This window comes from Acomys minous (assembly GCF_964271855.1).
Source record: "Acomys minous genome assembly, chromosome: 5".
Taxonomy (NCBI): domain Eukaryota; kingdom Metazoa; phylum Chordata; class Mammalia; order Rodentia; family Muridae; genus Acomys; species Acomys minous.
In genome coordinates, this window is record NC_140494.1 from 11,409,235 (window position 1) to 11,430,859 (window position 21,625).

Below are 21,625 nucleotides of genomic sequence, written 5' to 3' on the forward strand. Positions count from 1 at the left end.
TATTTAAATGTCTGTAGGGGACTGAAAATGGAAATTTGATCACAGCTTAGAGAGCCACTGATTGTGCCTTCTGAGTCTCAGCTTAGAGGCCCTCAAGGTCAAGGTTACAGGAACTTCGCTGGCACTGAGAGTTCTCCAACAGAGCAAATGAATGAGTCAGGGTACTTTAGTCCAGATCTTTTCAGTAACATTAAGATCTATTCAATGTATCACATTCAGAGTGTTTCAAAAACTCCATCCAGACGCATTCAATAGATGGAGGATTGTCTCACACAGAAATTATCCTTGTTTGCATAGCACATCCATTCTAAAAGATGACTAGATGAGGTTTCCTGCAGCGTCTGCACTAGAAAACGGTTTCTACCATTTGCGCTCATTTATACTACCGAGAAGACAGTCTTCATTCTCACTGGTCTCAGCAGCATAATCCGACGTCCTTGTGTCCCCTGAATATGGGTGGCTACTGGCTGCATGTCTAACCTTAGGGCTTTCACAGGTAAGCTGTACAAAGCCCACTGCCCCAAACTGTTTGTGTTGATGTTCTTACTTTCACGCTGGCGTAAATATGAGTCGTTTTAGAATCTGGATTCCTATGCCTGAAACAAAATCTTACCTTAAGTTCACACACCAAGGCAGTGGGATCTTTTCGTCCTGTGAAAGGGGCAATTCAGTTAAAACACTGTGATTAACCTGGTGAAAGTAGCTGGGCCCAAACCAGTAAACGCTTCACGCCTGTTTGAGAAACGTTGATGTCTTTTTTTGTCCCTGCTGTTCCCCACTCTGTCCCAAGGACATGTTAGGACCGTTCTCAAATGTGTTGCATGCAAGCAGTCATGCCCACCTTTTCATGAGCTTGTGCGCCAACACAACCTCATCACCTTTCTGCCTCACTTTCTGGTCGCTCTTCCATCTCTCCTCTCTTCCTTTTTCCCCTCCCCCCAGCTATTCTAATGGTACGCACCCTCTAACAGCTCGGTTAGTAACCTGGAAATTGTTCTTTTCTTCACCTGTCATGGCCGCAACTGGTTGCTGCAACGCTATGGTCATATCACTTCATAAAACACTTCTCTCAAAATTTCGGCAAGCATGCTATTGCTGTCATCCACAAGGGAAAGCCGTCGCCACCATCTTCACCTCCAGCCTAGCCGCACAACTTCCTAACTTCACCCCTGCTCTCTGTACTTGTTACTTTTGTTCTCACCATGGCAAAATACTTTGACAGAAATCGCTGTAGGCGGGAAAGGTTTCCTTCGGATCCTGATTTTGGTCCCTCATAATGGAACTACAGCATAAGAAGCGCGTGCCAGGGGGTCCTTCGCATGGAGGCATGGGGGAAAACAAAAAAGCTGGTGCGGTGTGGGCCTTCTATTATTAATGTTGAATAATATTCCACTGTATGTCTAAACCATACTCTATCTCTTCGCCCTAAATAGGCATGTGGGTTCCTCTTGTGTTTTTGCTATTATGAATAACATTTCTACGAACTTAGCGGAACAGCCATCTCTTCTGATCCCTGCTGCCATTCGTCCCTCTGCATGCATGGCCAAGGTCAACATTGTGGGTCATTGTGTTCTGGGGTACGTTTGTTTTAGAGAAATTGCCATAGTATTTCATTTACTCTTGCCATCCTCCTTTATATCCTAGAGGAGGTTTGGTTTTCAGAGGTTATTAATCGGCAAGAAACTAATATTTGGTTTACCAAACTCACTGAGTGGTCTTTAGAAAGCAGATGAGAGCGTGTGCATGCTGGCTGGTCTGAATTTTTGTTTCCAAGGATGGAGGTTTTTGGAGGTGTGGCCCAGCTGACAGAAGTAAGTCACTAGTTATGTGACTTTCAGTGTTCTAAACCACCCCCTCCCCCCCCCCCCACACATACCTGTTACGGTTGAAATGGTCAGTTTAATGTAGTGTTTATCACCTAAAACAAACAAAACTTCAATGCTGTCAGCATGAAGCCCAGATTCCTTAACAAGCTGCAAGCTTGCAACACCCCCATTTCTCCATGCCTTGGTTATGACATTCTCTACTGAGAAAGTGTCACTTGGCCAAGCCACTTTTAACATTTCCCTGACAATCTGAAGCAGGAAATAAGCCTGGCTCCAAGAGGACCCACGGGCTCTTTGTTCTCATGAGCTGATGTCAGCTGGTAAAATCTTTGAGAAATGTACACTAGTATCTTCTCAGGGAGAGCAGCCCTCTCCTGACACCAAGCTGACACCTCATAAACACTGACTTAATTAAGACCTTTAGCAGGTACTGTTATACAGATAATGCTGCAAGAGCCATTACCTCTTCATCTTACTACTCTCTCTAAATAACGAAACCTCAAAATAATGGTTTTCAAATAATAGCATTCTAAAAGTTTTCACACAAAGCTAAATTCAACATCTCAGGAGCATTTTACTTTAGTAAATTTTGTTTTTGACTGATAGAATAATAGGAGTGAGGAAACTGGTATCTTTGACTCTTCCCGCCCAGGCAGACCCAGAGTCTTAAGAGTTCATAGCAGATATCCTCTGAATACTGGACTTCATCACTTTCTAACAAATTTCATCTTCTAAATGGAAATATCACAGGGAAATTCTGGTGGGTTTGACAAGGCTAACAAAAATGGAAAGCAATGGCTTTGGCTGGGAGATGATCTAAAAGAGCTTTGTTTTACGTCAATCTTGTCAAACATGCACACCATGATATTCTAGAGTGAAGCTCTTCTCCTAACCACATAGCCAGAGAGGATTTGCTGTTTACCTGTTATGTGTTAAAAACTCGGATTCCCAAATGTCACAATCAGTGTCCCAGGTGTGAGAGATGGTTTTAATTGTTGCCTTGCCACAATCCACAGTTACCCGGGAGAGAGCACCAAAGACAGATTGCCTGTATCATGCTTGCCTGTTGAGTTGACGTGGAGGTCACCTTGGTTGACTTAAGTGAGATGAGAAGACCTGGTCATGGTCCCATTCCCTGGATTTGGGTTCCAGACTACTTAAGTTAGAGAGAGGGTGTAGCACAGATAAACATACACGCATTTATTTTCTTTCTTCTCCTCCTGACTTGCATCTGAGCAGCTACCTCAAGCTCCTATCTTGATTTTTCTGAAATGGCAGACTATTAATTTGAGTTGTGAGTTAGGTAGAAATTTTAACCCTTAGTTAACTGGGTATTTTATCTCCACAACAGAAATCAAGCTAGGGTACCAGATGCACATGAATATGAGTCCACATGTATAACTAAAGATACAAATAGAAGCTGTTTACTGAAGATACAAAGTAGGATGAATTACAGTATTACTCTCTTGCTTTGTTTTAATATCAGTCTACAGATACTCAAGGACATGAGTGAGTCCCAGTCAATCTTTCCCTATTAAAATAATTATTTCTTTGTGAGTAAGAAAATAAAAATCGAAGTTTGCATTGTGTATGAGGCAGTGGACAGTCACAAGCCATGCACTTAATTTGTTCTATGGTGAAATGGTAGCTTTTTTAATGTTATGTCTTAAAGTAGCCCCTTTTCTGAAATATACTACAGGAATTAGTGCTACTCAAGAAGACACTCAATGAAAAGAGCCTCAAAGGCACCTTAAAAGCATCCACGTTTTAACACAAGTTCCCCACACTAGCAGGCAGCAAGGTCCACAGACACACAGCATGGATCCACTGAACACCTATACTTTCTCTCCTTCTTTACAGAAAACTAAGAAATTTTGGCAGGGAAAATTCTTACCTGGTACCATCTGACAGTACAATAATTAAAATGACTCTAAGTGAACTTTCTACCCAATGTTCAATGCAGCATGGACCGCTCCTGAGTAAGAAAGACACACAGGCAGAGAGTTGTGCCTGTTTCCTGGATTCTGTAATGAGTCCTTCTGTTCCTACATAGTAACCTCACTGGCTGTCACACCGAATCTCTTCTCTGTAGGCATTTTTCTCCCTATATCTATATGTGCCAGAGGCAGTAGGTATAATTTAGCTGAAATGGAAATTTCCATTTGTCTATGCTTAATTGATTGGTATGCCAACTTGTTGGATATATCCATTTGTTACTCATTATACTGTAGCATTTGACATTGCTTATATTGTAAATAGTTTTTTTTTAATTAAGGACTTAGCATGTGCCTGATTGTATGTACTTATTTGATATGGACTATCTCATTTCATCCTTGAAAATAATCCTATGAAATGATATTTTCCCATATTTCTACTTTTAGTTAAGAGTATAAGTCTGGGAAAAACTAAATAAATTGGCTCAGACTTTCAGCTGAAGAGTCTAGGAGAAGTCACACTCAGATCTGTAACAACCTCAAACCTTGAATTTGTAATAAGTCACTTCTTCCTCAAGTTAAAAAAAAATCCAGTTGCTTCATGCATTTGCCCACTAAATGCTAATGTACATTAAATATATTTAATACATTTTATTCTTTGTAAGCTTTCTGTTAAGTATTTGAATTGTTTACATTTGTTTGTGCACACATGTGGTGCTGACAATTGAACCCAGGGCATTGTAAATGAGAGGTGATCTCTGTAACCACTGAGCAGCATTCAGCCCTTTTGTCTTGTCAGAATCTATGTAACCAATCATATTACTCCCTTTTTAAGAAACTTATGTCATTTCTTTCTATAACTACCCAAGAATTCTCCTCATTGGTCTTTTTGAAGCTGCATCCATATTTATAACTGGAATCATTGAACATCTTCTGGTTGTTTTAGTACCATCTCTGTTTCCATGCTGCCTTCATATACTCAGAGCCCATGTATGGAACCTGGCACATAGTGAAAGCAATAGTTAATGTTAATTGCCAACCATACAGAATCCAAAGTCCCCTGGGGCATGGATCTGCAAGCATGTCTGTGGGGGAAGGTCTTCATTGTGTTAACTGAGATGAAAAGACCCACCCACTGTGTTTGGCCCTGTTTCTTTGACTGACTTCTGGACTGTGGAGACAGGGTAACAGGCATTCATTGATCCCTACTTCCTGATTGTAGATGTGATGTGACCAGCTGCTTCAAGCTCCTGCTGTCTTGATTTCCCCACCATGACATGCTGTGCCCTTGTACTGTGAGCCAGAATAAACCCTTTCTCCCTTAAGTTGCTCCTCTCTGGGTATTTTATCATGCCAATGAGAAAAGAAACTCAGACATATGTCTTCAGTAAAATCCTATAGAAATGGCTAGATGCAAGGAAGAATGGATAAACACAAGCCTGACCCATATATAATTATTGTTCCTAAAATGTTATTAAACAAAAGGAAAGAAGACATGGAGACGTATTTGTATAATATGTGGCAAAATTAAAGGTCTTTATGAACAGTAATATTGAAATTCCATCTGTGCAAATGAGCTCTACGCTCTTGCCCTACTAATAACCTGCTTATCATCAGAGTCTATGATGAAGCCAAGAGTGAAAGAAAACATTACAAAGGGAAGATGAGTGTAAGAGCAAAGGAATGAGAAAAGAAATGGGATTAAGAAGAAGATGGCGGCACTGAGGGAAAGCTTTAGGAAGATCCCCATATTAATGAAACAAAGAAAGGTAAAAGGAAAGCTAAAGAGGACATGAGAAAAATGGAAAGACAAGAGAGCAAAGAAAGGAATCATCAGTTCTGTTCATAGAAAGACACCTGTTGTGTATTCAGTACATGCTAAGCTGTGGCCTAGGTTCTAAAATCATAGCAACAGTGATGGTTTGAATGAAAAACATTCCTATAGTCTTGGGCATTTAAACACTTGGTCCTCAGCTGGTGGTACCACTTGGGAACTGTTACACAAAGTATTTAACAGAAGGCAGGCTCACAGAGTTTAAAGATGCATGCAATCCCCAATTCATTCTCTCTGTGTTGTGTATGGTTCAAAGTATAATCCTTCAGCTTCCTGCTTTTTCCACAATGTTTTCTGTTGGTTTGTTCATTTTATTTTTTTCCTCCACCTGTATTGGCTCTATCCTGTGGAACTGTAAGCCCTAATAAACTCTGCTTTAAGTTGCTTTGGCCCTGGTGTTATTGCAGAAATAAAAAGCAACTAATACAGCAACAAAAGAAGAAAGGAACAAGGGTTGGATAATTTGTAGTTGCAAGTGAAAAAGAGCTGAAGGGAGGGCAAGCATCAAAACTACAGGGAAATGGGAAGCTGGAGAAATGGCTTGGTGGCTAAGAGTGCTTGCTGCTCTTGCAGAGGACCAAATTCAGTCTCTAGCACCCAACTACTAGTAATCCCAGTTCTAGAGGATCCAACTCTTCAATGGTCCCTGTGTGCACTAGCATACATAGGGCAAACATGCATACACATAAATAAAAATAGAAATAAAACTTTAAAATACATATTATAGGGCAAGGGGTTTCATAAATAATGAGGGAGTAAATAGGCCAAATACTTCAGACTGCAATTGCCATAATGGTTAATGCTGGCAAGTTTCTTGGGCCCCATTGAGACAGAACAGTCTGGGCTTGACTAGCCATGGAGAAGACTGTAAGAAGTGACCAAACACACAGACAAACAAAGCAGCCTAAGAAACCTGCAGTTTGATGTTAGATGCAAGGGGTTGTATAGTTTTTAAGACATCCCATCCACCGTGTAAGTTCAATTGAAAATCCTTTTCAGTGAGCATTAGTTTGCAGGGTAGAGTTAAGCTCCACCTCCCTCTCCCCCCTTTTCTCATCACAGAACTAAATAAGGATTGCTGAAAACTCCAAGTAACAAAAGCCAAGCAAAGGAGTACATTAAAGCCATGAAAAATTAGGAGGTAGAAATTTGCAGCTAAAATTTGATTAATTCACTCCATTACAAAAGGACATTTACATACCAAATAATGTAGTACAATTAATGGTCTCATTAAAATCTTTACTCACAAATTAGATAAGGGCTACAGGGAGGTGGGGGAGAGCTGGAAACAAGATGAAGGGGAGGCCATTTTTCAAAGCATATTTTCCTCTCCTTTCCAGATGGCAAATGGCAGTGAGAAAAGGTCTGTCCTTCTCACCCACCCCTGTTATACTTAAGGACTGTGACCCTCTCTCCTGTGTGAACAACTGGGTCTTTTCTAAGTGTTTCACCCATGAGAGACTAGCTTACGATTTTTTTAAAAATTCTTATTGTTTTACACTTTACAAAGATGTAAAAGTAATATGTGCTTAGCATAAATCTTACTTTACATTTGAATCTGGATCTTTTCTCAAACAAGTGGCCTGAGATAGGATACTCTTGCGATGCTAACAGCCAGCAAAATAAGGTCTCAGCCAGCAAACAGATAATGAGAGTTCTCAGATCATAGCCTCATAAAATTGGCTACCTTGGGTTTCTTCAATGCATTGCTATGTTGAATAATTTTAACTAGCTATAAGGCAAGGCTCAAAGCCCATCACAAGTTCGGGAAAAGTTGTGGTTACATTTGACTTACACTTTAATACAAGACATACCAGAGGCTGGGCAAGTGGCTTGATGGAAAAGCACTTCACAAATGTATCCCTAGCACCTTGTCAATGCGGAATAGGCATGGTGCCCCACCTGTAATTCCCACACTTAGAAAGTGGAGACAGGAGATTCCTCAGTGTAAACTAGTTAGCAGCAAAAGCCCTCAGTGGCAAGCTCTGAATTCTAGTGAGACCCTGCCTCATTGGAAAAGGTGGAGAGTAATCTAGGAAGACTCTTGATACCAACCTTAGGCACACACACACACACACACACACACACACACACACACACACTTGCTGGGTACTTCCCTAGATATTCTTGAAGGTTGTAGGACACATCCTTTGCACATTACCTTTTCTTGCTGAGTACTACTCCGCAATATTGATATACCACAGTTTGTTTAACCACCTACTCTTTAATGTCCATCTGAGTTGTATCTAGTTTGTGATGAGTATAAAGACTCTATCAATATTCTGATTTGGATTTTTATATGATTATTACAGTCTTTATTATTCAGAAATAAATATTGAGCAGTGCAATTTCTGAGTAGTGTCTTTGTACAGCCTATTATTTTTAAGGATAGCTTTATCATTTCATATCCATGGCAATGGACAAACAATTTGCTTTCTTTAGATCCTTGCCAGTATTTGATTTCTCACTGGTATTTTCCTTGAGTCATTCTGACAAATGTATAGTTATACTTGCATTTTTCCATGGGTTAGTGATATACAGCAAACATTCACGTTCATGCGACATTTGTATGCCCTCCTGGTGATTTTTGTTTGCTTGTGGGGACTGATTGGTTTGGGTTAGATTGGTTTTACTGCTGAGTTTTATAAGTTCTAGACATATATTCTACATGGATTTGTGGTTTGTAAAGGTTATCTTCCACTCCAAAACTTATCTTCTCATTCTTCTTGGTCAAGTCTTCTCCAGAACAGAAATCTTCAATTTCTGGAAAGCGCAGTTTGTTGAGTCTTCCTTCTAAGCATTCTTATTTTGATACCATGTCTGTGAATTCTTTGCCATGCCTTTCTCTGGGTGTTTAAAAGTCACTGAATTTTTACCCACAAGACTTAAGCCAGTAATTTATTTTGAATTGTTTTGTATGAAGTATAGGACTTATGTTAGCTGGGCAACCTTCTTCCTCCATTCTTCCCTCTCTTCCTTTTTTTTCTAGTTGCCTATAAACATGCAATTGTTCTCATATAGATTTTTTGAAAAAGACAATGTTTTCTTGTCTAAAGTGAATGTTTTCACTTTAGCATAAGTTATTATTTTAGTGTCTTTTAATTTTTATTATATTTATTTATTTTGTGTGTGTGGTGTGAGTAGGTATCTGTGCCTGTGGTGCGGGGTGGGAGGCGGGGAGCAGAGAGAAACAGAGAAGGTAACAGCATATATGTGGAGGCCAGAGTACTACTTAGGGAAGTCTATTGTCTACTGCTGCCATGTTGCTCTTGGGGTGTTGTCTTAAGTCCTCGGGCTTGGCGGCATGGGCCGTAACCTGCTGGGCCATTTTGTCACTCTTGCCAGTCCTATTATTTTAGTGTCTTGAGATGGGGTCCTTCTATAGACGAGGACATGAAGATGTAAAGTGTCTGGTTGACATTCAGAGGATTGGATAGAAACCAATCATTTCTTCATGATAGCTATTCCATAGTCAAATTGCAAATGCCTCACTATGACACTGAAACAAGCCTTTTTCTTTCATTTTTTTCAATAGCCTAGCCATTGTCACTTTCTGCTTCTATAGCACTGAAGTTTAAAAGCATGAAGGAGGTGTTGATGTAGATCTCACATCACCATCCAGAAATCCTCCAGGGAAAAATAATTTTGGAGAAACAAGCTACCCACTAGATTCTCCCTGATAGTCCTTCCATCTCACAGAACTATCCTTTCCCTTTCCAGCAGCATTGCTCTTCCTCCAACCACCCAGTCCTCTCATCCCCACCCCCCATACAGATGCCATAAACAGTAACCATTTGACAAAATACACTGGCTGGACCTGGTGTGTTTGCAGGGTCTACTTCCTCACTGCTGAGATGAAAGAGAATAGGCAGTCGTTTCATCTCCTTGGATCAATCCCTGTCTCTGTCGTGATGCTGTTTTAGAATACATCATAAGAAACCCAGTGGCCTCTGCTCATCATCTTTGAGGAAATTTAAACTCATGAGTATAAGTGACATTAGGTGAATGAAACAAGACATGGAAAGCCAATGAACTCCAGCCCAGGCTCATTTATACCTCCTGGAAAAAAGACTCTCAGAATCTCAAGAGTCCAAGTAAGTAGGTATAGAAAATAATGCAGACACCAGAGAGTTGAAGGCTGTATCACAGATGACATGGTGTGCTACTTCACACATAGCAAGAAAGACACTATAAAATCATCAAACATGTGTAATCCAAAATGGCCCTAGAAACCGATGGGTTATTAGGGTGGGAGATGAGGTCTTGGAAAGGAAGAAGTGAAGTACGCACTTAGAACTCTTCTGAATGTCTTTGAATGCAAACTACTTCTGTCCAAGGGAAGGCTGGTGTTATAAAGATAGTGTTGGGGAGAAAGATGGAATGGAGAATCGTACACTAATTAGCACATTCTAGGAATCTTTGATATTGAGAATTCCCCAATGTAGCAGAAGTTTGAAAGGGCCGCGCCCTGTTCCAGGCATTGTATCTAATGAACTCTACAGATTCGGAATCCACACCACACAGATGATGCTGTAAAGCGGACACACCCACTTTCCACAATATTTACTTTTGGTCTTGTGCACCGCACAAAGGATAAGAGAAAGAGCATTTATGAGACCAAAAGAAAAAAAAAAAAGACCGGGACTAACCTGGGAATAATATCTAAGTCTTGAACTGGTCCAAACTGGAACTCCTGGGAGGTGTCTGAGCTGTCTCACACAGCCAAATCAAAAATGCACATGCCTTGCAATAGGCAGCCAAATTGTGCATCCTGCCTCCGGCAGATAAGCCTTCACAGTTGTGCAATGCTGTCTAGCAGGTAAAAGGAAAACCACTGACCCCGCTGAGCAACCTGCAATTCGACTTGAACACAAAAATACCAGATGGATTGAAAGTGACAGACCTAATAAGCAACTTCCAGAATCTGCATGAACCTAATTGCCCACAATCCTTAGTGCAGCTGCTTCTATTTGCTTCCTCAAATCCTTAAGCCAAACAAGCTAGATCAGAGAGTCTCAGCATGTTCTTGAGCCACCAAAGCCATCTTAAATGGACTGTCAGCTTTATCTGAACCAGGACTCCAATTAGGAATTATTAAGGAAACCTTCCAATACTCTAGCAGGGAGGAATGTCAAGGCAAAGTATCAGAGGTATCTGTGCCTCATGGCTTATATTCTTGATAATTTTCTCAGGCAGATTTCTTAAAAGAAGCACACAAACACACACACACACACACACACACACACACACACGCACGCACGCGCGCGCACACACACACACACACACACACACACACACACTTCAGTTAATTTAACAGTAATAATGAAATGTCTTGGATCCCAAGGTGACCATATGGTTGGGAAACCTAGAGCATACTCCTACTTTTACTGGGCAGCATGTATTTGTTCATAATAAGCCACACTCAAGGGCTTGAGAGTCTGTTTAATTTGATTCTCCACTGTTTTTCCTGTATGCTTGATTTCTCTTTCGCAAATAATGTCACGTACCGGAAGAGTCAGGAGGTGGCTATAATGAGATGGAAGGGACTGGATAGTATTCTTTCTTCTTGAGTAAACTGTCCTCATTCTGTCAGGCTTCTTTGTGACATTTGCGATAGAATGCTCGAGTGTCCCCCCAAACAGATGTGGAAATCCTAAAATCCCACTCCCTAGACTAATGGTTTTAGGAGGGGGAGCTTTGGGGAGATGATTAGCACAAGAGAGTAATAATCCTCATGAGTGGAATTTTGGTTCTTATAAAAAACCCTGGACAGTTCATCTGCCCCTCTATGGAGATAGGATATAGCAAGAAAACAGCCAATGAAAACCAGGAACCAGCTCTTCCTCCAGACTCTGAGTCTGCCAGCATGACTCTGGGTTATGGAGACTTCAGAGGTGTTAAGTGTCCCTTGGGTGTAAGGCCTCCAGCTTATTGTATCTTTGTTGTGGCAGTCCACGTGAACTCGGATAATATCAAACTACCAAGAACTCCTAGGCAGCTCTGAAAAAAAAAAACTTCACCTGAGAGAAGAGCTAGAGGCTTACTTGCTATTCTTTGTCATGGGGACTTTTGCTGTCAGCCACATCCTATGAAGCTGTGAGTGGATCTTCATCTCAATCTTGCAAACCTGGCCCTAATGAAGATTAAAACAAACTAATAAAAGCAAAACCGCTCCAGAGTGGCTTTGGGATTTCCCCCAGGAGTCAAAGAACAGGGTGATATGCTGAACTTACATTTCAGTGTCACCAAGCATGGTAAGCAGTTATAGATGGAGGGCATGAAGGAAAGCCAGCAGCATTATTGACAGCAAGTTTGAGTTGTGCAAACGAGGTATCTGTAATAGACTCGCTGCGTGATCAGTGAGGACTCTGCTTCCCAGTCTGTTTTTGCTTGTGCGTTGTAGAACTTACCTATAGAATCTACCCTGTTTCCTGGAAAGAAATACTTTTCTGAATTGTTTTAGGAGTACACATGGTGACTGAGCTAGATTACATTCCCACCAATGATGTACAAGGATGTTTCTGCCCCACCTTCCCATCAGCATTTACTGTCATTCACATCCCTGATCATAGCCATTAGGACCATGGGACCACAAGAGGTGGCCTCTCAAAGTTATTGGAACTTACATTGTGTGAGGGATGAGGGTTCTGATTCTTCAGTTATTAGTTGTCCCTTTTTATCACTTTTCTTCAAAGCTGTATGTTCAATTCACTAGTCCACTAGTTTTAAAAGAAAAACAATATTTCATACAATAAATTCTGATGAGTTTCCAACCCTCCCCCCCAAGATCCTTGCTTTCCCAACTATCTCCTCCAACTGTTACAGTAAAAATGTGTCAGTTCAGCCTAAGATGGCTGATAAATGACTCAGAGTCTGAAGCGTACCTTAAAGCTGCCAGCACTACACTAGGCAGAATCTAAACTGATGCAAATCTACTCCTAAAATAACATAAACAAACTACTATGAACCTCACAACCTACATATACCCCAAGCACTTGCCGTTATGGTGATCCTTGGGCCATTTCTCTCCCTGTCCTCCTCCCCCCTCAACTGTCAAACTTCTCCACCTTCTCTCCATGAAGTCCCGCCTTCCACTTCCTGTCATTCTGCCCAGCTTATTGCCTAAGCAGCGCTTTATTGATAGCTGTTACACATGCACAAAAATAAAACCCACAGAAAACACAACTCAGGAACCATAATATCTATATCTATATCTATATCTATATATCTATATCTATATCTATCTATCTATCTATCTATCTATCTATATATATATATATATATATATCCAAAAGACCACTATGCCAAAAAAATCCCCCAACAAAGCAATATGAGACAAAAAGGTCTACAAAAATACCGTTGAGTTTATTATGTGTTGGCATCTACTTCTGCACATAGGGCCTACCCTTAAGTGTCGTAAATATACCAAGGAGGCTGTACTAGAGAAAATTATTTTTTCCTCTACAAGTAGATGTCAATTGGAGACAGATCCTTGGATATGGGAGCTTGTGCCTATTGCCCCTCTCAGCATCGGGATCCCTCTGACGTGAATCTGTACTGGCCCTGTGCATGCTACCACATCCGTGTGTGTTCATATGTGCATCTGTCCTGTTGTGTCTAGAAGACACTGTTTCCTTGGAGTTATCCATTCACTTTGCTGTTTCATGTGGCTCTCTGGGCCCTGAGGGAAGGGGTTTAATACTGTCATTCCATTTAGTATGGAGTGTTCGACCATCTCTCCCTCTGTGTATGTCATCCAGTTGTGCATCTCTGGGTGAGTTCCCATCTACTGCAAGAGGAAGTGTCTGTGGTGATGGCTGAGCAAGACACTGATCTGTAGGTATAACACAGTGTCCTTAGGAGTCTTTTTATCGCTATGCTCCCTTAGCAGAACAGCAGTTATTTGATTTTTCCCTAAACTCATGGCCTATCTAGTCTCTGGCTCTTGGTAACCTGAGTTGTATCCGATATGGCTTCTCTTACAGAGTACATTAGCCCATTCATCAATACACAGTGATTTCATCCATATGAAAACATGACGACATTTGCCGAAAAAAATGACTGGAACTGAAATCATTATGCTAAGCAACATGAACCAGACTGAGATAGACAAATATCACATTACACTGTGTGTAGAATCTCTGTCTCTCTGTCTCTGTCTCTGTCTCTCTGTCTGTCTGCCTGCCTGCCTGCCTGTCTGTCTCTGTCTCTGTCTCTGTCTCTGTCTCTGTCTCTGTCTCTGTCTCTGTCTCTCTCTCTCTCTCTCTCTCTCTCTCTCTCTCTCTCTCTCTCCTGTGTGTGTGTGTGTGTGTGTGTGTGTGTGTGTGTGTGTGTGTGTAAGGAGAGTTGGTGACAGGGGCTGGAGGGATAAATCAGCATATTTTGCAGACTTTTTACCTCACTAAAGAGTTCATCTCCTCCTAGGTGATATTTCATTAAATGTGTTCATTTATTCATCCACTCATTTATCAAATGTGTAAAGACACTGGCAGTGTGTCAGGATGTGTTCTTGTCACTGGGGTTATAAGTAGTACACAAAATGAGTTAAAACCCCTGCTCTCATTGTGGTATTCATTTTAGCAGCAATAACAGTGAACACGCACATAATAATGAATTGTGTGATAGTGCCAAGTGTCAAGAAAAAGCAAGCAGAGAAGGAATGGGGAGGAAGAAGAGGAGGAAAATGGAAAACCACTGTAGTGTAGGTCCAAATAGATGGTACCTGAGCAGAAATCTGAATAGAAGAGGAATGACACTAAGAAAGAAAGTAGTTAGGCTAAGAGTCATGAGAATGGAAGAAAGTTCACACACAAAGGGCATGAGTAGGGAATAGCTTGGGTGTTCTGAGAACAGCAAGGCCAGTGCAAGGACTGAGTAAGTGGAGGGACAAGCTTCGAGGAATGATTAAAGCAGAATGCAGAGGCGCCACAGGCATGCGTGAGGATCTCCGTTCAGGTCTTTCTCACACAGGAAGTAACATGAGGGTTGGGCCTAGAGAGTCGTGTGTTCTGCTTTACTTTTATTTAAACATACAGATTTATGTACATATACATATATATGCATGCACACATATAAATCTACATATTACAGATTGTAGAATAAAGCACAAGTGAGAACTGGTCCAAAAAAGAAAAGAACAAGCTGTGAGGATAAAGTCAACATTTGAAGAATGAGGAGTCTTCACTATCTTTGCAGCTGCCCCCTATACCTGCTTCCCACCCCCACTGAGCTTGAATGCTGGCCCTGGCATGAGGCCTCAGATAGGCCATTTCACTCTGTCCGTGCCTCAGTTTCCTTAGCTGCAAAACATAGATAATACTGTTGCACTCTCCAAAGCTTCTAAGAACCATGAGTAATTCTAAGTGAACCAGTCTGCACAGTTGGCAGCGCACAGTAGGACCCATGGAAAGACTTGTTACTCTCATTGCTGGCTTTATGGAAGGTGACGTGATGTGCACTGACACATCTTCCTTTTCTAGTGCTTGAGAGGACTGTAGTGTGCAGAGCCGCACCGCTGTCATCTTCTGCAAGGCTCAGCATGAGACTGTGAACAGCTGGAATGTGTTGAAATGAACCATTGCCAAGGTGTCGCACTCTGTATATTCATGAAGGGCCACAGAAACCAGGAAGACTGACTCTCATTTTCCCTTAAAAAAATAAAATAAGATTAGGAACACCCCAGTGCCTTAAACCAGGGTATAAGTGGAACAATGAACTTAAGAATTCTCTGTGAGTGGCCAAAATGAGGACATTTTGCCTAGTGGTTTGTATAATTCTACCCTAAAGTGGGCAAGCTTGAATGCAGGAAGAGGTGTCAGGAAAACTCTGCTAAAACAGGGTAAGCAAGTCCTTAGTGGTTCCTGACTCACAAATACTGGTATATATATATATATCAGATATTCTGGTCCAGAAGGCTGAAGACGACTTTCCAATGTTATAGAGCATTTTGGGTCACTGTTCAGGCAGCAAACTGTCCATGTCATTTTTGTCATTTTTTTTTTCACTTTGGAAGCTGCTAACCTGTACTTTCCGTTTACTCAGGTAATTAATTTTATTCCTTCTCAAGCCTTTGATGGGGCTGAAGAACAGATAGTTTAGTTTTACAATCAACCTTAGTTGTTTAGGGGGTTAAGATGTTTTTAGGTCTAGATAGATGTTTTAAGTTGCTATTGACAAGATATGATAGATATTGATTTACCTTCAGAATTTTAGAGTCACCAAGATAGGAAAGATGTTTTCTTCAAGATTGACAAATAGAAATAGCCAAAACACTATGAATATCACATTAATATAATTCCTGATTTTTTTGTGGTTCTTCTTGCTGTATGTAGTTTATTTTATATATGCATAATAATATAAATACATGTATATCATTTTTAATGCCAAAAAAAGAATTCTCTGGGGTCAAAAGCTTGTTCTGTCCCCACTGTCTTTCTAAAGAAGGAATTCTGCTGCTAACAGCGTCTAGGGTAACAAATTGAAATGTATAGCACCTAATATCAACAGTTATGTATGTTAACAACAGAAAAATGCGATCCCTGTGCTAACACTGCACATTTAGCACCAAGATGCTCAGGTCTGGACATATTAGGAACTCCTAATATGACCTATTAGTTGTTTTTAGTTTGTTTGTTTCTGCTCTTGGGGTGTTCCTCTTCTCCTTCTCACCAGCCATTGTTTCATTTCCTTTTGTGAATTCCCTTTGGCATTAGAAGATTGAGAGTTCATCTTTTAGTCTTAGCTAGTGGTCATATCAACACCCTGGCCAACATCCCAGGCTTAGAAAGAAATACCCTGGAGATTGATTTAGCTTACTCCTTCATAAGAGCTTCCTGTTGCCTGACTCAGAGCCTTCGATTCAGTGATTCATCTACCATCATTGAGAACTGCGTGAAGGGGTTTGTTTCCTAGACATGGTTAGATCCCTTTATTGTTCCTTTACTGTTTTGAGTTACGTACAATGGTGATAAGTCAAGCTAAGCACTCCTACTGGATCAAATTCTTGTAACACTGAATAGGCCTTTGGAGGTGTTTGTGATGCTGGTTTGGAAGGTATTTTGGTTTGCTGTGCTCTGGTTGAATTGTTTCCTCTCAAAGCTGCTTGAGAAACCACAGAGGCCATGACCTTTAATCTAATAACAAAGAACAAGGGATGTCACAGAGCACCCCTCCATCAGGACCCGTAGGAGGTAGGGTCTGCTTGGATGAAAGAACAGCATTTTTATTGATATGGTAATCTTACTGGACTGGAAGAATGGCAATCTTACTGGATTAGAAGATTTCCTTTTTTACTTACTTTCTTTCTTTCTTCTTTTGTGTGTGCACATATGTGTATATAGCCATGTCTACGCTCTGTACATGGAGACTTGAATGTGTATGTGCATGTGAAGCCAAAGGTCAATATTTAGAGTGTTTTTCAACTGATCTCCACCTTATTTTTGGACACAGGGTTTCTCCTTAAACCTAAAGATTGCTATTTCTACCAGGCCATCTGGTCAGCAAGCCCCAGGCATCCTCCTGCTCTTGCTTCCCCAGCATGAGAATAGAGGTGTTCATGGATTGGCCAGCTTTTTCACATGGGCTCGAGGCAACAAAGTCAGGTCATTATTATGGAGCATAGCTTATAATTACCAGGCTACCCCCCCCCCAACTCTCCTTTCTTTTGCATTCTACTTCAATGCTTTTAAAATAGTCTATCAATCCATAAAAGCAACTACTTTGATCATTTTTTTTGAAAAAAAAATTCTTCTTTGCCCCATATAAATTATAAAGAAAAATAACACCAAAAAATAAAAGCAATATGGAGATGTCGTAGTGTCATGTAGCTTCAAGGTACCATTAGCAAAGCTGTGTATTATATAATAGAAGTACAAATTACAGAACAGAACACCTAACATGATAAGTCATCTATGTACCAACCATCAGGGGCTGACTTGGTGTAAAGACTTATTATTTAAAAATATGAGCTCTCCATACATGGTCTGGACCTATGCCCCCTACACATATGGAACCAATGGGCAGCTTGATCTTCATGTGGGTCCCCTGCAAGTGGAGCAGGAGCTGTATCTGACATGGACTCTGTTGACTGCTTGTGAATCACTTCCCCCTAGTGGGGCGACTGCCTTGTCTGGTGTCATTGGGAGAGGACGGGCTCAGTCCTGATGTCGTATGATATGCTGGTATATGGAAGAGCTCCCCTTCTCTGAGAAGAAGAGGAGGGAGGAAAGGGGGAAGAGGGTTGGAGGGTGAGACCAGGAAGAGAAGAGGGAGGAGCTGCATTCGGGATATAAAGTGAATAAATAAATAAACTTAATATAGATAGATAAATGATAGATAGATAGATGATAGATAGATAGATGGATAAATAGATAGATAGATAGATAGATAGATGATAGATAGATAGGTAGATAGATAGATAGATAGATGACAGATAGAGAAATAGATAGAGAGATTATAGATATAGGTAGATAGATAATAGATAGATAGATAGATAGATAGATAGATAGATAGATAGATAATAGATATGAGCTCTCAGAACTACTTTGCTACAGGCCTCACTACAGTCTATATTGAATTCAAAGAAGAAACAAGAGTAATGTCTGCAAACAAAGTCTAGGTTCTGTCCCCTACCAGCAGCTGGTCCCTCAGCAATTGCCTGTGCAAACCCCCTAGAGCTATCCACTCCTGATGGGTCCCAGACTAGTCTCTTCACATTCTTTGTCAAGCACATCAAATTTCTGAGGGCTTGGAATCCTCAGGATATGTTTGCAAAAGTAAAGTTTTAAATTGTATATGTTCTAGACTGAAATCGGCAGCTCAGCTCAGAATAATGGAAGTGGGGAAGTTTCCAGAAAGAACTGAGTTGGACTGCAGCTAGCTGGCATCCATGATCCATTCACAGACTTTGTTCTCAGACTTTGTTGTCAGAATGGGCAGATCTACAGCTGACTGGCAGCCTACTGAGCCAAGTATCTTCTTGTGGATGTGTGGATGTGTTGCTTGTGTGTGTGCTGCAGTATATCTGATCATGTTACATTGATGTGTGTACAGGTGAGGCCAGCTGTACAAACACAGGTGACATCCATGTCTTGTTTTGCTTTGTTTCTGATGTAGGGTCTCTTCACTGGGACTTGGAACTCACCAGCAAGGCCCAGAAATCTGCCTGTCTCCTCCACATGAAGGGCCAGGGTTACAAGCATCTGCAACCAACCCAGGCTTCTATTTTTTTTTCCCCTTGGAGGAAGGGTGTGTAGGGATGGAACAACTGTCCTCATGCTTGCAAAGCAAGCACTTTACTGACTGATCTAAGTACCCTTTTCTATGTAAACAATAGCTCCTGGGGCGCTTCTTGGGCTCTGCACAATTGAAGGGAATCAGGAGATTCAGAAAAATAACAGACATGAGCCCCTACTTACTGGGAACAAATGTATTTAACATTCATACAGAAAGCAAGCAGTACACTAGAACAGCGATCAAAGTTTGGAAAGCACCTGTTCGAGAAAGATTGAGTAAAGCAGTCAGAGGCGGGGCCTGGAAGCTCAGTGCTGAGAGGGGATCAGACAGGCACATTTTTGAAACCCACTGGCCAGACAGTCCAGCAGAATTGGTGAGCTTTAATGTTCGCTGAGAGACCCTGCCTCAAATATCAAACACGAAAGGTGGATGGCAGCTGGGAAAGACAGCTACTGGTTCCATGTGACATGCATGTGCATGCGTACCTGCCCACACATGTGCGCAGACATCCTCCCTAACAATTATGTATACTACATACAGCAACAAACAACACACACAGAGAGGCGAAGGAGGGAGGAAGCTGTGGATCACCACCAAGGAGGTTCTCCTCAGGCTAGAAATAGTAGGAGAGAAAGGCATTGCTAACACATATTTCCCAGTTCCCTCTTCAAAGAAACCAATTAGAGGCGGCTGAATCTGTCAATTAAGCCCCAAACTGTGGAACCCAGAGCATTGGGTGCCATCTCCTGAAATGCTAGGAGGTCACTCTGTGGCGTGATGCAAATTGTTGCTCCCAATCAATCTTACCCTCAATTTCCTCATCAGCAAAATCGGGATAACCTCTGTGTGACTTGCGAAGCACAGCTAATTAACATTTATGACAAATGAGGAATTATATAACGGGTTATGTAAATGCGTAACAGCAGCAAGAGCCAAGTGGCTTTGCCTGTAGCATTTGACTTGAAAAGAGATCTGAAAATACAAAAGGAAAAAAGAAAGGATTCGGGTACGGTTAAAAAAAAAACAAAATAAATAAACAAAAATGAAAATACTGTTAAAGACAGAGGTCCTGGGCAAATGAACTCCCCTTTCATGCAGGGCTGTCTATAGATAAGAAGAACTCTGTGACGGCATGTAATTATATATTATAAGCACCATGCCAAACTCTCACAGTTGAATCTAGATATGCAACGAAGCTACCATCCACTGCCTGAGAGGACTCATGGAATCAGGAAGTTTCAATAAGTAGGAAACCTCCTTGTAATCTTCCACTGAGGTCATGTCATCGCTGTCTTCATTTCTTTGACTAAGGGTCAAATTTAACCCTGAATCTCTTCCACCACGTTTTTCAAATGACCATACAGGATATGACATTTTTATTTAATAATTAGGAAAAGCAAATGCGATTCCATCTGGTACAAAAAAAAAAAAAATCAAATGACCTTGAGGAAGTAAAAAGGACGATTTGAATTCAAGAAATTCTTTTGAGCCTCCTGTCCTACTGTGCCTCGCTAATACTATGTTATTATCACTGTTCACCTCACTCTAAGCAAGGCGGGGAGATGGCGTTCACTCAGAGAGATCCAGGACTCCTCAAGGTTACTGTGGTAGATGAGCTAAGCGGGTAAGATTTGCAGTCAGAAACAGGAGGCTTGTGCCTCCTGCTCGTGCCACTTCACATCACAGTTCTTTGATCTCTCTCTCTCTCTCTCTCTCCCTCTCTCTGTCTCTCTCTGTCTCTCTGACTCTATCTTTCTGTCTCTCTCTCTGTCTCTTTTTCTCTCTGTCTCTCTGTCTCTGTCTCTGTTTCTCTATCTCTGTTTCTCTCTCTCTCTCTCTCTCTCTCTCTCTCTCTCTCTCTCTCTCTCTCTCTCTCTCTCTCTCTCTCTGTCATTGGGGCCCAGGTTGTGGAGGACAGAGATCAACATCAGGCTTATTCATTAGGATTCTGTCCACCTGGTTTTCTGGGACAATGTGTTTCTCTTACTTGGCCTGAAGCTTGCTGATTCTGCTGGGGCAGCTAGTAGGTCAGCAGCTGTTTCTGCCTACTCGCACCGAGGATAACAAGGCTGAACCAGCATGCTGTTATGGGATCTAGGAGTTGAACTCAGATCCTCTTACTTGCATGGCAAGCACTTTCCAGACCTATCTCCCCAGCCTACTTTTTGAACTTTGATCAATCACATTGTTGGTTTCTTGCCATGTGGGTGCCAAGAGTTATATTGGTTTTTGTTTGGGTTTTGTTTTTTTAATGTGGAGGGCTTCACAAATTTGTGTGTTGGCCTTGTGCAGGGTACCTACTAATGTCTGTACTGTTCCAATTTCAGTGTATGTGTGCCGAAGCGAGCACCATTGCATTGTTCTTATTCTTTTGAGCATCTCTGAAATGGAGAAGGATTCTAACTTGATGATGTCATATATTCCTGCTTGCCCATCAACAAACTAATGGTGTGTCTTAATGGCCACAGGGCTTGGTGTATAGAGACAGAGATGATAACAGCTCTGGCAAGAGTATGTGAGTATGGTACAGACATGGGAAGGGTGTGCAGTCAAATTACCATCCGGAGAACTCACACCCTCCAAGGAGTCTCATCAGGAAATTGGAATGCACTAAGTGGTAAAAATAAAAGTTATCTGGGCATGGTACTTTTGAATTAAATGAGAAATGTCTCCTATAATCTCATGTATTTCAATACTTAGTTGGGGTGTTACTTTGGGAGATTTTGGAACTATTCCATTGAGGATTAGTGGAGAGAGGGAGTCACTGAAGTAGATACTGAAAATCTATAGCCTCAGCC

The 21,625-nt window shown here is 41.3% G+C and overlaps 1 protein-coding gene and 1 long non-coding RNA gene across 11 annotated transcripts in view; one reads left to right on the forward strand and one right to left on the reverse strand.

Annotated features, from left to right (window-relative positions):
* LOC311597278 overlaps positions 1–12,688 on the reverse strand; it is a 29,807-nt gene extending 17,119 nt beyond the window's left edge. For 2 of the 10 annotated variants that reach the window (XR_014779164.1, XR_014779167.1), the window contains exons 1-3: positions 12,221–12,688; positions 11,828–12,025; positions 11,639–11,727 (exon numbers count right to left, since the gene is read on the reverse strand). This is a non-coding gene — a long non-coding RNA (uncharacterized lncRNA). Of the gene's footprint in view, positions 1–11,638; positions 11,748–11,827; positions 12,026–12,220 lie in introns of all 10 variants that reach the window. The other 8 variants (XR_014779168.1, XR_014779170.1, XR_014779171.1 and 5 more) reach the window with 6 other exon arrangements.
* Positions 1–21,625, forward strand: part of CELF2 (CUGBP Elav-like family member 2) — an 823,768-nt gene that overhangs the window by 30,915 nt on the left and 771,228 nt on the right. The gene's annotated exons all lie outside the window — the stretch shown is intronic.